Source organism: Micromys minutus (assembly GCF_963924665.1).
Source record: "Micromys minutus genome assembly, chromosome: 3".
NCBI classification, from domain to species: Eukaryota; Metazoa; Chordata; class Mammalia; order Rodentia; family Muridae; genus Micromys; species Micromys minutus.
Genome location: NC_137972.1, coordinates 24,280,079 through 24,293,976, shown reverse-complemented (window position 1 = coordinate 24,293,976; position 13,898 = coordinate 24,280,079). Strand labels below are relative to the sequence as shown.

At 44.6% G+C, this 13,898-nt stretch overlaps 1 protein-coding gene across 1 annotated transcript in view; it reads left to right on the top strand.

Moving 5' to 3' along the window:
* Nucleotides 1-13,299: 13,299 nt before the first annotated feature.
* FOXJ2 (forkhead box J2) overlaps nucleotides 13,300-13,898 on the top strand; it is a 25,796-nt gene continuing 25,197 nt past the window's right edge. The window contains exon 1 of the mRNA XM_080913863.1: nucleotides 13,300-13,898. This exon is cut by the window's right edge and continues 460 nt beyond it. The gene's annotated coding sequence lies outside the window, so the exon portion shown is untranslated.

The window sequence follows — 13,898 nt, the reverse complement described above, 5'->3', positions numbered from 1 at the left end:
GTTAGGGAACATTCAGAATACTTTATCTGAAAGGGAGTTAGAGGAAATGTGAATGTTGTAGAGTTTCTGAGATAGAAGAAACCTAAAGGCCAAGTATGGTGGCAGACACCTATGATCCTAGCCCCTTTGAGGAAGAGGCAGGAAATCAAGGTCATCCTTGCCTCCGTGTCTCATGAACTAGCTGTGTACCATCATGAGACTGTCTCATACGGTTCTTGTAGGCAGGAAGTAGGGTGATGTCTATCTCAATTGTTCTAGAACTGAGGGTTGGATCTTCATTCTTAAGTACAGATGAGAGGCCAAATCTTTTAAATTCAGACTCCATTTTAGAGAACCTGACCTAAGTTTGAACTCAGGTAAACAGGCTTGGTACCTAGCATTAGTTTCCAAGTTGTCCCCCAGTAAAATCTGAGCCTAGCTGGAGTTTCTAGGCTCACCCCCAATGAGACCAGCATCTCCAGGTTATTACCCCAACAAATATGCACCTTCAGGTTGCAATCCCACCCCATGCCTAATAACCACTAATACGGAGGGAAATAGAAATTAAGTTTATGATTTGATTTCTAGCACTAGCCAGTTATGCTAAAGGCCATAGCAGCATTCCAATTAGATGATTACACACTTAAACCCCTGCCCCGCTTCCACTCTTGCTGCTTACTATAAAGCCTTGCCCCATAGATGTTTGGGGCTCCCTCTCCACCAAAATTTATTCTGTGTGATGGGGGTGCACTGAGGGACCCAAGCTAACTAGCTAGAATAAAGACCCTGCTTGAGTTGCATCGGATGGGCTCCTGTTAATTTTTTTTTTGGGGGGGGTCACTAACATTTCCCTGGTACTACACAGAATAGTCCTGGACAACCTGGGTCTGTGGTCTTAGTAGCAGGGACTTAGTAGCCCAATGCACCTTCCAGCTGCTGAAGTATCTCAAGTGAAGTTCGGTACAAAGCAGGTGCTGAAAAATGTCAAAAACGACTTATTGGAATTATATGGGGGAAAATAATAGATGAGGCTAGGATTTTTAGCTACAAATTATGATCTGCATACTTTATAGACATGTAATGTAAAATTAAACACAGCTAGCTAGTGTGCTTATGAGACAGTCTCAGCTTTAGTCTACCCTTCCAGGACCTAATTATTATTTTATTACTCCATGGGCATAGTTGGCTGCCTAGGCCATATTAGCAACAACAGTAGCTGATACCTGGGTCACAACACAGCTCAGTAAGTACATCAAGTTAACAATGTCAGGCTGATTCCTTCTCCTCCCAGGCTTGCCTGGAAGGTGAGTTTAGTTGTTGAAATCTTGGAGTCATTTCTACTATGTTGCAGCACTTGCAACAATTTTGTAAAACCTTCTCTACATCAGGTCCTTTCACTGCAACCCACTCTGGCAAATGTAACACACAGCTGAGCAGCCTCCCTCAGGCCTTCCCATAAACACCCACTGCAATGACACACACACACACACACACACACACACACACACACACACACACACACTTTTTTTTTTTTTTTTTGGAAGACAGGGTTTCTCTATGAAGCTCTAGCTGTCCTAGAACTCAGATTTGCCTGTCTCTGTTCCTTAAGTGATAAAATTAAAGGCGTGAGCCACTATACCTTTGCTTTTTCTCCCCCACTAGTCTTTTGCGGTCTTATAGCTGTTTTTTCCGGATATAAAAGAAATTGGCCACTATAATTGTTTTAGAAAAGGGAGCCAGAGTTCAGTGAACCAAGAATTTCTCTAGAGTCCAAGGTTCTATCTGACTCAAAATCTCAAGTTGTCTTCTTTTCAAAACTTAATTATAAATTAATTAATATGAGTAATAAGTATTTTTAGATGTATGGGTGTTTTGTTTGCACGCATGTCTGTGCACCACACGAATGCCCACACAGGCCGGAAGAGAGTGTCAGACCCTCTGGAACTGCCGTTACAGATGGTTGGGAACTGTTACATGGGTGCTGGAAACGGAACCACTGAGCTATCTCCCCAGGCCAAGAGCTCATATTCTTCCCCATCGGGGTATTGTCTGTGGGCTAAGGGTGTAGCTCAGTGGTTGAATGCTTGTCTAGCATGCTCAAGACTCTGGGGCTAGCTTCATAGAATCACAGGGGGTGAAACAATATTGCCCATGTAGGTGAACTTGGATTTGTGATTTAGAACAATTCTCTCAGGCTTGGTTCTTGGCTCTGAATTGCTCATTCTTCTGCCCTGACATTTTCAAAAATTTCTACCTTGGTTTATTGGGTAAAATTAAAATGAATCCAATAAGGTTAAATTTATTATAATTAACCAAAAAGAAGTTGGTTTTTTTTTTTTTTTTTTTTTTTTTTTTTTTTTTTTGCAGTTTATTTTACATCACTAGGAATAAAGTATTTCTTTAAAAATTCTTAAAATTCTTTAAAAATCCAACCTTTTTGTTTCCTTTTGGCATAAACATGTGCAGTAATTATCTATAGCCCTATACTAAGTTTCCCATGATAGTTTTGCTATTAGAAACAACAAACCATGCTTCTAAACTGCTTTTGTAATGATGCTAAAGAGAAGTGTGGTGCATACTCATAGTTTTTTTGTAATACATGTGCACGTGTGGGAGTGCATGTATGGTTATGAGGGTACACAAATAAGTGTGTGCACGTGGAGGCCAGACAACACTCTTGGGTGTCATCCTCAGAAATGCCATCCACCAAACCTCCTTTGAAATGTGGTCTACCATTGGCCCGAAGCCCTCTGATCAGGCTTGTGAGCGTTAGGCTATGTCCCTTCCTTTGCCTCCCAGCAGGGAATTGGAAGCATTCACCATCTTGGCTGGTTGATAATGTGGATTCTGGGTACCAAACTCAAACTTGTTTTTGAGGCATGCATTTGGCTGAATGAGCTAACTTCCACAGTCTCAGTATACAGCCTTAAAACCACCTGGGTTTAGAAGATTCCTTCAGATAAGTTTAAAGAAAAAGTCAATTTTAGTCTCTCGACTGATAACCCTTGCAGTGTCCTAAGGTGGGAGGAAATGAGGCACGGTTCTGGGACATGTGGCTATGTGTTCATTACTGTTAGTTTGTGGTGTTGGGACCGTCTATGCTCTTACCCAGGTTAATAGAGCACGGTGCCAAACTATGCCCCTAGTTCTATTCTGAACAGTGCAGTTTTCAGGGAATGTTAAAGCATACCCAGAAACTTTAGTTTTAAGAAAACTGTGGGGGGAAAAAGTTGCCATTTGTGTTAGGAGGCAAACAATGGCATCTTAGCACAGCTGGGAACTTTTCTCAGATAGTACATTCTTTCTAGCTTTATCCTTATCCAGGTTAAAAATGTTCATTATTTGCTTACTGACTGGCTTTCTCATAACACCGTGCCTTCCATTTTTTCAGGAAAGTAGCTTGGGGGGGGCAATCTTGCTTCAAATGTTAAAGGCCCCTGGGTATTAAGAAAAACCAAAACACCCAAAGCAGTTGAGACTGGATCGGTAAAGTACTTGCCTGGCATGCCTGAAGCCTTGAGTTTTGTCCCCAGCACTTTATAAAAAAGAGGCACTATGATCAAAGCCTGTAATCGGAGGACAAGGGAGGTGGCACTTGAAACACAGCCTCCCTTACACAGTGAGATCAGACCTATGGGCTATGGGTGATACTGTTTCCACGGGGTGGGGGGAGCATTTTGTACCCCCACCCCCTACTTCAGCTTTCCCTGAAGACTTGGGGAGAGGCCCATTTCTGAAGTTATGGCTGGATTAACCCAAGTGGTTAAGTGAGAATTTAAAGAGGGAGGAAGGTTCATAAGATATGCAGACACCTTTAAAAGTAATATCCCCCCCCATACTTTGTCTTCTCAATTCAGGGGTATACCACCTGTGTATTCACTGCCTGTCCCTGGACACTGCCTGTCTCTGCCTACCTATCCTGAAAAGTCTCAGAGCAACGCCTTTTCAGACTTTTTTTTTTTTTTTTTTTTTTTTTTTTTTTTTTTTTTTTGTCTAACTGGGCTGTACTGGATCTCAATGTGTGAGAGCAGGCTAGTCTCAAATTGACTGACCTGCCCGTGTCCCAAACTCCAGGATTAAAGGGGTGAGTCACCAAGCTAAGTTATTTTCAATTCTTTTCAACTTTCACTCATCAACAGCCCACCCCTACTCCCCAAGTCAAATTTAATCCAGACTTGCTTCTAACTCTCTATGTAATCGAGGATGACTTTGAACTTCTGAAAATTCTGCTTTCATCTCTTCAAATGCTGGAAATGACAGGTGTGCGCTACCACGCCTAGTTTTATCTTCTTGTCTGCATGAAGACAATCTCCAGCTCCACTCCGTTTTCGTTCTCTACAGAGATAAATCCCATCCATTTCCTTTTTTCCATTTCCTTCATTCTCGTTGGTACCGTGACTAAGAGCGAAGCCTGGGCTCAAAAGTTAAGTGTGAATATTATGGGTTACAGTCCAGGAAGCCAGTGTATATGCTCCCTCCCCAGGAGTAAGTAAACAGGAAACTATCGATCCCATGCAGGAAATGACCTTTGTGAGGGCAAAGTAGGTGAGCCGGTTTCCCTCGCTTTCCCTGAGTTCCCTTCCTAACTCATTTCCGGGTGTCAACCCATTTGATCCTCCCCTACAAAAACAGGGTCGGCTGTTCTCTTCACAGTCCATCCTAGATTTCCTCCCTGAAAGACCGGCTAATAGGCCCCGTACCTTTATGGGTATTTTTTATGCCGTTTTACATCACGACAAGCCTTCACCAATCAGTAACTGGGGGAGGAGGTACCAAAATAATCTCCACTTTCTCCCCCCAAATGGCTACCATTCGCCACATCATCCTTTGATGGACTATCCAGGTGGCCAATCCTCGAGAAGTTCATGGCCCAGCCTCTTCTCAACTCCACCAATCAGGGCAAAGGATAGGCATGGGGCCCCTCCCCCTCCCCTGAACCCCGCTTTTTGGAAAAGCCTTGACGCTAGGAGTCCGGGCACCCTGGAAGTTAACAACTTTGTGCAGTCCGTGCTGCCAGCTTCCGCATCTACCACGGATCCTGTTTGGTCCCCTGACGGGCGACCACCCGGGATGTCCCCGCGGTCCCTGTCCCAGCTTCCTTTGCAGTGGCTTGCGGGCCCATCTCCGAGCCCGCGCTGCGCTCCCGTCCCGGGACGCTCGGCTCGCATCCGGGGGCGCGGATCTTTCCATCCGCCGCCGCTCTCCTCCCTCCTCTCCTCCGCGTTCCGGGCCCGGCTGACACCGGGGTGGGCGGAGCCGAGAGCTTGCCCGGAGCGGGGAGAGGCTGGCGTCTCTTAAGGTGGAACAGGCCCGTAGCTGGGCCTCCCTGGCTATGCAACTCCTTCCTCCAGCCTTGCTCCAAACGCTCGCTCTCGCCTTTTCTACGAGCCTCGGTTCTTCACATTGTTTAGAAATTTACCAAGATGTAAAATGAATGCATAAACCAAAAAAAGAAAAAAAAAAGGTTATGTCAAGAAGGTGTAAACTACCCAGAGAACTTTTATGATTTAATTGTTTGTGTTCTTTATTACAGGGACTTTACGTGGCAGGTTTTTTTTTTTTTTTTCTTCCTCTCTTGGATGTTGAAATAACTCACATTTTACCTGATGAACAGACACAGGAATCATTTGTACACAAATATACTACGGGGAAACAGAAACCTGGAGTCTGGTGGCTGTAGGCCACCCCTTGTAGTTAACTCCCTCCTAGAGGGAGCTAAAGAGCGGAGGTGCTGCTATCTCAAGGCCTTTGTAAAATGGTTGAAAATCTGCAGCTTTCTGGATTTGGTTTGACCCAGAATTGTTTTTGTCTAAAGGAAATGCGAGGACAAAAATGGAGTAGAGGCTTAAGAAAGGCTACTCAGTAGCCGGCCCAACTAGGAAGCCATCCATGCATGCACAGGCGCCAAACCCCGACGCTACTACTGGTGCCATGTTTTGCTTGCAGGCTGGAGCCCAGCATGGCTGTCTTTTGAGGTTCTACCAGCAGCTGACTGAGACAGATGCAGATACTTACAGCCAACCACTGCACTGAGGTTGGCGACCCCTATGAAAGAGGGGAAGAACTGAAGGAGCTGAAGGGAATGGCAACCTCATCGGAAGACCAACAGTGTCAACTAACCGGGACTAACAGGGACTTCTGGGAACTCCCATACACTAAGCCACCAACCAAAGAGCAAACATGGGCTGGTCCATGGCCCCTGGCACATATGTAACACAAGGCTGACTGGAGAGGATGCGCCTAATCCTGTAGAGACTTGATGCCCCAGGGAAGGGGAATGCTGGGGGGTGATGAGAGGGGTGGGTGGGGGAGCACGCTCTCAGACAAAGGGGAGAGGGAACGGGAGAAAAACTCTGGGAAGGGGGGCAACATTTGGAGTGTAAATATAATAATAATAATAATAATAATAATAATAATAATAATAATAATAATAAAGGATGTAGTGTAGATGAAAGGTGCAGGTACTAGGCAACAATATATTCACAAAACATGATAGCAAACACCTTATTCTTTTAGTATTTTTTAAAGCTCAATTGTAAAATTTCAAACACAAAAGTAGAGAGAATGCCATTTTACGTTTTTACCTTATTAATATTAATATTTATCGTGTGTGTGTGTGTGTGTGTGTGTGTGTGTGTGTATCCGCATTACATGCATGAAGGAGCCGGCAGAGGTCAGAAGAGGGAGTTAGTCTCCTGCAACTGGGAGTTACAGGCAGTTTTGAGCGGTGGACAGCAGGGCAGGAACCTAAGCGGGGTCCTCTGTGAAAGCAGCAGATGCTCTTAATCTCCGAGCCATCTCTCCAGCCTTACCTTTATTTTCAGTCTTGTATATGTATGTGAGCATGACTCGGAGGAGTATATATGTGACCACATGTGCCCTCAGTATCCAGAGGACAGAGTCCAGATCTCCCGGAGCTGGAGTTACAGTAGGTGGTTGTAGAGGCTGGACTTTTGTGCTGGGAACCCAGTTTGTTCCTCTGCAAGAGCAGTGCTCTTAGCCATCTCTCCAACCTGAGAATAACACTTATTCTTCAATGTTGTGATAAGCAATATTTGGACAATATTTTGCCACCTCTACTTTTTCTCCTGGTCACTTGATTATTTTGAGACAAATTTCAGACATTTCATGCTTAAGTACACATTTAAGAATATCCCTTAATGGAATTTCATTAATGCACCTTTGGTTGTTTTTCAAGACAGCCTTGGCTGTTCTGAAACTCACTCTGTAGACCAGGCTGACCTTGAACTACAGATCAGTGTGCCTCTGCCTGTTTTATTTTAGACTATGTGTGTTTGTGTATGGATTTGAAAAAGCATGTGCTCTTAAATCACGGCATCATCTCATCCATCCCATGAAAAATTATTTATCTAGGTTTTTGTTTTGTTTTGTTTTTTAGATATACTTGTCTCCAATTTACTACCTACATAGCCGAGAATCATCTTAAACTATGGGTTCTCTTGCCTGAACCTCCTAAGTGCTGGGGTTACAACTATGTGTGATTATGCCTGGCTCCCTTAACATATCTAAAAATGTAAGGAATCTTGATACTGAGCATCATGTGATGGTACACATCTCTCTACTGACTACATTTGGGAAGCAGAGGCAGGCAGATACCTGTGGGTTTAACGCCAGCCAGGGCTACACAGTGAGACTCAAAAGAAATTTGAATTCTTGGTGTTACCAAGTCAATACTGAAACTTTACCATTTGCCCCAGTAATTTTCCAGTTGCCCTGTTTCAATCAGAATTCCCTGCAGAGGCTTCTGTCCTGTCTTTTATGGACATATCTCTTGGTCCATTGTCATTTAATTGGCTGCTGAGTCTTTCTATCCCCTTTACTCACTAGCCCGCTCCTCTAATCTAAGGGCACTACATGGATGACGTCATACAAGCCTTCTGAAAAATGACAAAATAAGTATCATTCTCCCTCTATTTCTGATGAGGAAACTGCATAGGAAAGCAGTTAGAAAAGCGGTGAAAATTTTTACTTATTACGTTTCAAAGCTGACGTTTCAGAACACAAACATTCTTTGTCACGTTCCACACAATAAATCCTCTTTAAAAGTGGCCACTGGATCAGGAGTTCAAAGTCATCCTCTGCTATGTAATTAAGCTGAAGGCCAGTTTAGGCTACAGGAAAATTCTTTTCAAAAAGAAGAAAAGGAAAGGGCTTGTAAAATGTGCCTGTGATATGTTAATTATGTGTGAAGACTTGCAGGGCCTGGAGAGATGGTTTTGTGGTTAGGAGGAAGTACTGCTCTTCCAGAGAACCTGGGTTTACTTCACAGCATCCAGAAGCTCACATCCATCTGAGACTCCAGCTCCAGTGAATCAAATGCTCTCTTCTGCACCCTGGGAGCACCTGTAGAAACAAGCATACAGACCATCATATATACACATAATAAAAATCTAAAAATAAATGTTAAAAAATGATACATGCCCTACTATAGAGGATGAATTCTCACATCTTAATTTTTTTTAAGATTTGTTTATTTATTTATTTTATATATGTGAGTACACTGTCACTCTCTTCAGACACACCAGAAGAGAGCATCAAATCCTGTTAGAGGTGGTTGGGAGCCACTATGTGGTTGCTGGGAATTGAACTCAGGACCTCTGGAAGAGCAATCAGTGCTCTTAAACTCTGAGCCATCTCTCCAGCCCCCCACATCTTAATTTTTAAATTTTATTTATTTTTATTTTATATGAATTGGTGTTTTCTCTGCATGTCTGTCTGCATGAGGTTGTCAGACTATGGAGTTACAGATAGTTGTAAGCAGCTATGTGGTTGCTGGGAATTGAATTCTGAACCTCTGGAAGAGCAGCCAGTGCTCTCAACCACCGAACCTAATTAAATAAAAGAATTATTGTGTGTAGAGGGGCATGGGTGCTACATACGTGGAGGTTGGGAGATAACTTTGTGGAGTCTGTTCTCTTTCCAGAGACCAAAATTCAGATCATCAGGCTTCCGTGGCAAATGCCTTTATTCTCTGAGCCATCTCAAAGGTTCATTTTATGTTTTAATCAACAGCTTTTTTACCAGAAAGTAGAGAAAGGATGAATGAAAGCACCTCCTCCTGTTTCAGGTCAAACCAAACCAAACAAAACCAAAACAAAACACCAACAAAACCAACCAACCAATCAAACAAACAAACAAAAAAAAAAAAAAAAAAAAAAAAAAAAAACTAAGCCAGGCTTAGTGATTTTTCCTCCTCCTCCTCTCCCTTCTTACATTCTCTTATTTAGTGGGTAAGTATGCCAATGCACAGGCCTCAGTGCATGTGTGGAGTTCAGAGGACAGTCTGAGGGAGTTGGTCCTCTTCTTCTACCGTTTGGGTTCTAGGAATCAACTCTGGTCAACAGACCTATGGGCAAGTGCCTTTACTTGTTGAGCCATCTCATTGACCTCAAATAATTACATAAGCAAACCCCACATAGATATTAACTCTAGACAACAGCAAAAACTGAAGAAAACTGAAATGATCTCTAAATTATTTAGTGCATTTCTATCTACATGTATGTGTGTATATATATATATATATATATATATATATATATATATATATACACACACACACAAATAAATATCACATATTAAAATATTCTGACCTTATAATCACACAATTTTTCTCTTCCCTTTCTACCCTTCTGAGGCTCCCATGCACATCCTCTCCCTCATCTCTTTTGAATTTATGGCCCATATATATATGTATACATATATTATACATAATCTACATATTATACACACACATACACAAACACAATCTGTTTCAGTCCATCTAATGTAACTCATATGTACATGTTTTCAGGGCTGACCATTTGGATAACTAGTTACTGTGTACTTCCCTGGGGAAGATTATTTCTCCTGTCCTCAGTTTTCCTTAGTTGCTTACAGCCCTTTGTCTAGGGTTGAGGCCTTGTGAGCTTTGTCCCTTCCATTAGCGTGTCTATTCGTGCCGTATTTGTTCAGATACATACTTTTAAAAAGCTCCTAGTTGATTATATGAGACAAATCATTATGATGCAATTTTATTTAAACATTTTTATGTATTTGTATGTGCACTGTGAGCACATGGAGGAGCTGGGGTTATAGAGGGTTCTGAGTTGCCATGTGGGTGCTGGGAGCCGAACCCAGGTCCTCTGCAAGAGATAAGTTTTTACCTGATGAGTTGTCTCCCCAGCTCCTGAAATGTAATTTTCTTGCTCAAATACAGACATATAAAAATGATTGCTTAAATTATCATATCCACTTCAAAATATTTAAATGATGATATATCTAGACATGGTGGTACAAACCCTTGATCCCAGCTCTTAGGAGGCAGAGTCAGGTAGACCTTCATGAACTAAATGATGATATATAAAAATAAAAGCAACATAATCATTCTATTTCCAGGATTAAATATAATTACTCTTGATTTTTTGGGAGGGTTTATTTGGGCTCCCATAGAATTAAAATTATTCTTTTAAACACCAAACAATATTCTATTATGTAAATTACTATAACTTTTTTTTATAAATTTGCCTTATTTTGGATACTACTTTGCTTCTATGAAAATGGTACAGCCAATATCTTGTATATATGAAACAGTATTTGAGCTTTTCCCTTTTGCCAGCTCTTTGGGAAAAGATTCTAAGTTTTAGTTTTCCACTTTAAAAAAGGATATTTATTTAAAATTTCGATTAGGTACACATGTGTGGGTCTTGCACACGAGTGCCTGTGCCCTCAGAGGTGCCAGGTCCTTCTGGAGTTACAGGGAGTTGTGGGCCCTGTGCATGGGTGTTGGAACCCAAGCCTGGTCCTCTGTGAGAATGGTGTTGTCTCCAGACTCCTGCTCTGCAAATGTCAAATACCAGAAACACCAGAAAGTATTGAAAAGTTAAACAGACCATCCAACACAGACCCAGAGAAGTTTACAAATGCATTCTGACTCTGGATTCGAGGCTGGGCCTGGAATTCACTATGCAGCTTGGGCAATCCTTCTAGCTCAGCCTTCTATGTGCTGGGGATTATAGATGTGGGCTATCTATACGTCCAGCTCCTCTGATCTGTAGAAAGTGTGCCTCAGTGCTGGACGTGTAGGGCTGGGGTGATGCTCTGTAGCTGACAGCACTGCTGCTCTTGCTAAGGAGCAGAGTTCGATTCCTAGCACCCACAATCAGGTATCTCACAACCACCTGTAACTCCAGCTCCAGGGGACTCCATACCCTCTTCTGCCCCACAAGAATACCTGTACCGCCCCCATAGAGATACATAATTAAAAGAAGAGATATCGTGAGACAAAACAGAACCACTCACAATAGAGTGTCTGCGCACACAGGCCTGTAATCCCAGCACTTGGGCATGTAGACACAGGAGGTAAGAAAGTTAAATTTATTTATTTTTATATGTATGTTTTACCTGCATATATACATATTTACATATATATGTTGCAGCATCTGTGTGTGCCTTTGGAGGTCACTAGAATTGGTTTCCCTAAGACATCATGGATGGTTGTGAGCTTACATGTTTGTGTTGGGAATTGAACCTGGGTCATTTAGAAGAATAAGTGCTCTGAACTTCGAGCCAACGCTTTACCCCAGGATCAGAAGTTTAAAGTCATCCTTTGCTACATAGAGAGTTTGGGTCTAGCCTGGGCTATAAAACCCTAACTCATTACATACTGTAGGCTGGCCTTAAACTCCTGATCTTCCTGGTTCCTCCTCCCCAGTGTTGGGACTATACATACTTGGCATTATATAGGGTTTGTGCTTTTGTGGGGCTAGGGATGGAGCCCAGAGCCAGGGGCTTGTAAGGCAAGCAATCTACTGACTGAGCTGTAACCCTAGCCCCCCGTCTTTTTCACGATGGAGTCTAGTTGGTCTTGAACTCAAGATCCTCTTCTATAATCACAAGTGAGTGTCACCAGGCCGGAGGAAATGAACCTTCTCACATGGACACTGGAAGCATGGCGAGGGAAGCAGGGTGGGGGGATGGGTGAGGGGGAGTGGGAGAGTGGGGGGTCACTGACTGGCAGCTTGAGAATGACGTGTTTTCCCAGTTCAAGCCAATGATATACTAGAGGTTTAGAACCTGGTTCTAAGGCCACTTGGGTTCAACGCCAGGCGCAAAGTAACACTGCTAATTGCGGTAGCGGTGAGAATGACTTGAACTTAGGCACAAACAATACCTTCCAGCTGTAGTTACACTCTAAAGGGCATGGTAGTGCTACGTGCAATGGCCAGGAAAATAACTGTGATACTACACGAAGAGTGTGAAGCCTTTAGGCCTGCACGCTGTATGTGCAATGTAGTTACATGCACACAGAACTTATGTTCTTATTGACTTATTAAGTAAATGGCAGCAGCATACATTTAGCCAGAAGACAAATGACATTGCTATCTAACCGGAGTCATCAAACTGTAATCTTTTTGAGTAACTCAAATATCGAGTGAACAGTTTCTTTTGCCTCCGTCTTTTCTAATAGAACACAATTGGGGAAAAGTAAGCCCTCCGGAGGGTGATACACCTAAGAGTTTGCACTGGAAGAGCGTGACTGGAGAGGTAAGAAAAGATGGGCTACTCCGGTTGTATTTCCTGCCCCGGGTTAGAGATTATTCTGTAAGAACTAGTGGGATGTGCTGAGAGGCCTTTCTATCTCCCTGTGGCACTCAGGATAACATATTCTACAGAAATGTCACTTGACTTTAGCACAAAGGTAAAAAACGACATTTTATACGCACGTCAAGGGGAATGAATAATTATGCTTTGCACCCTTTGTATACTGTACCGTTTTAAAGATCATCTCCCTAATCATTTCCTTTGGCGACTGCGCCATCCATATTATTAGGCCGGCCAGAGTATCATAGTCCTTTCTTCAGAGACTATGCTTCCAGAAACTAGGGCCTTGCACGTTTGCAGAGCCGAAACTAACACAAGACCCCATCTCCCGATGCCCATTTCTCTAGAACAGACTCATCTATCTTTTTATACATCCACGATCCAGTCTTTCCCTGACCTCCAGGATAAAGAGTAAACTTTAACTTCACGCCCGGCTCCATAACCCTTTATAAGCTGCCTGGAAGAGAAAGAGAGGAACCATTAAATGCGTTTCTGAGAAAACCGGGAATACTTGTCTTAGGCGTAGACCACAGCACAATGAGAGGTGTGCGTGGCAGTTAGCTTGGACGCTGGCACCGCCAGTGCCCGGGACGGAGGGCGGGCGACGCGCGGGGCTGCCGGGCTCCGCGCTCCTCCTTAATCCGCGCGGGGAGGCGGCGGCCGCGGCGGCGGGAGGGGGAGGGGCGCGGAGCGCGGCGCCGAGGCCGGGGAGGAGCCGGGGCCTGCAGCGGAGCCGAGCCGAGCCCGAGCCGAGCCCCGACGCGCTCCGTCCGCCTGCCGGCTCCCCGGGGCCCCGACCGGCTGGAGCCTCAGAGGTGGCAGCGCGGGGAGCCCCACGCGCCGGGAAGCGCGGCGGACAGGGGACGCGATCAGGGAGGCGCTGCCGCCCGGCAGCGGGTGACGGGAGCCCGGGACCGCAGCCTCCGGGACCCTGCTGCCCAGGCCGGCCGGCCGGGCGGGAGCGGGAGTGCGAGGACCCCACCCTCGGGGCACCCAGTGCTGGGACCTGCTCTGTCTCCCTTGGGAGGGAGGACCCTCCCCACTCCCGGGACTGCCAGAAGAGATCGCCGCAGGGCACGCGGCTGTGTCTCCCACGGTGGCTCTAGAGGAGACCCCTAGAAGTCGGGAAGGGTAGTGGGACCTGAAGGACCCTGCGTGAGACCTCCCTCACGCCTCAACGCACTCCAGACAGTTCGGGACTTTTGAGGCGGAGAGAAAGGGAGCCATGCCTGTGGAGTAGACACCCCGCATCCCACCCGGGACTCACCGCGGAGAGGCGTGCTGACACGCACAAGCCCCGACCCTCCAGGGAACCGCCA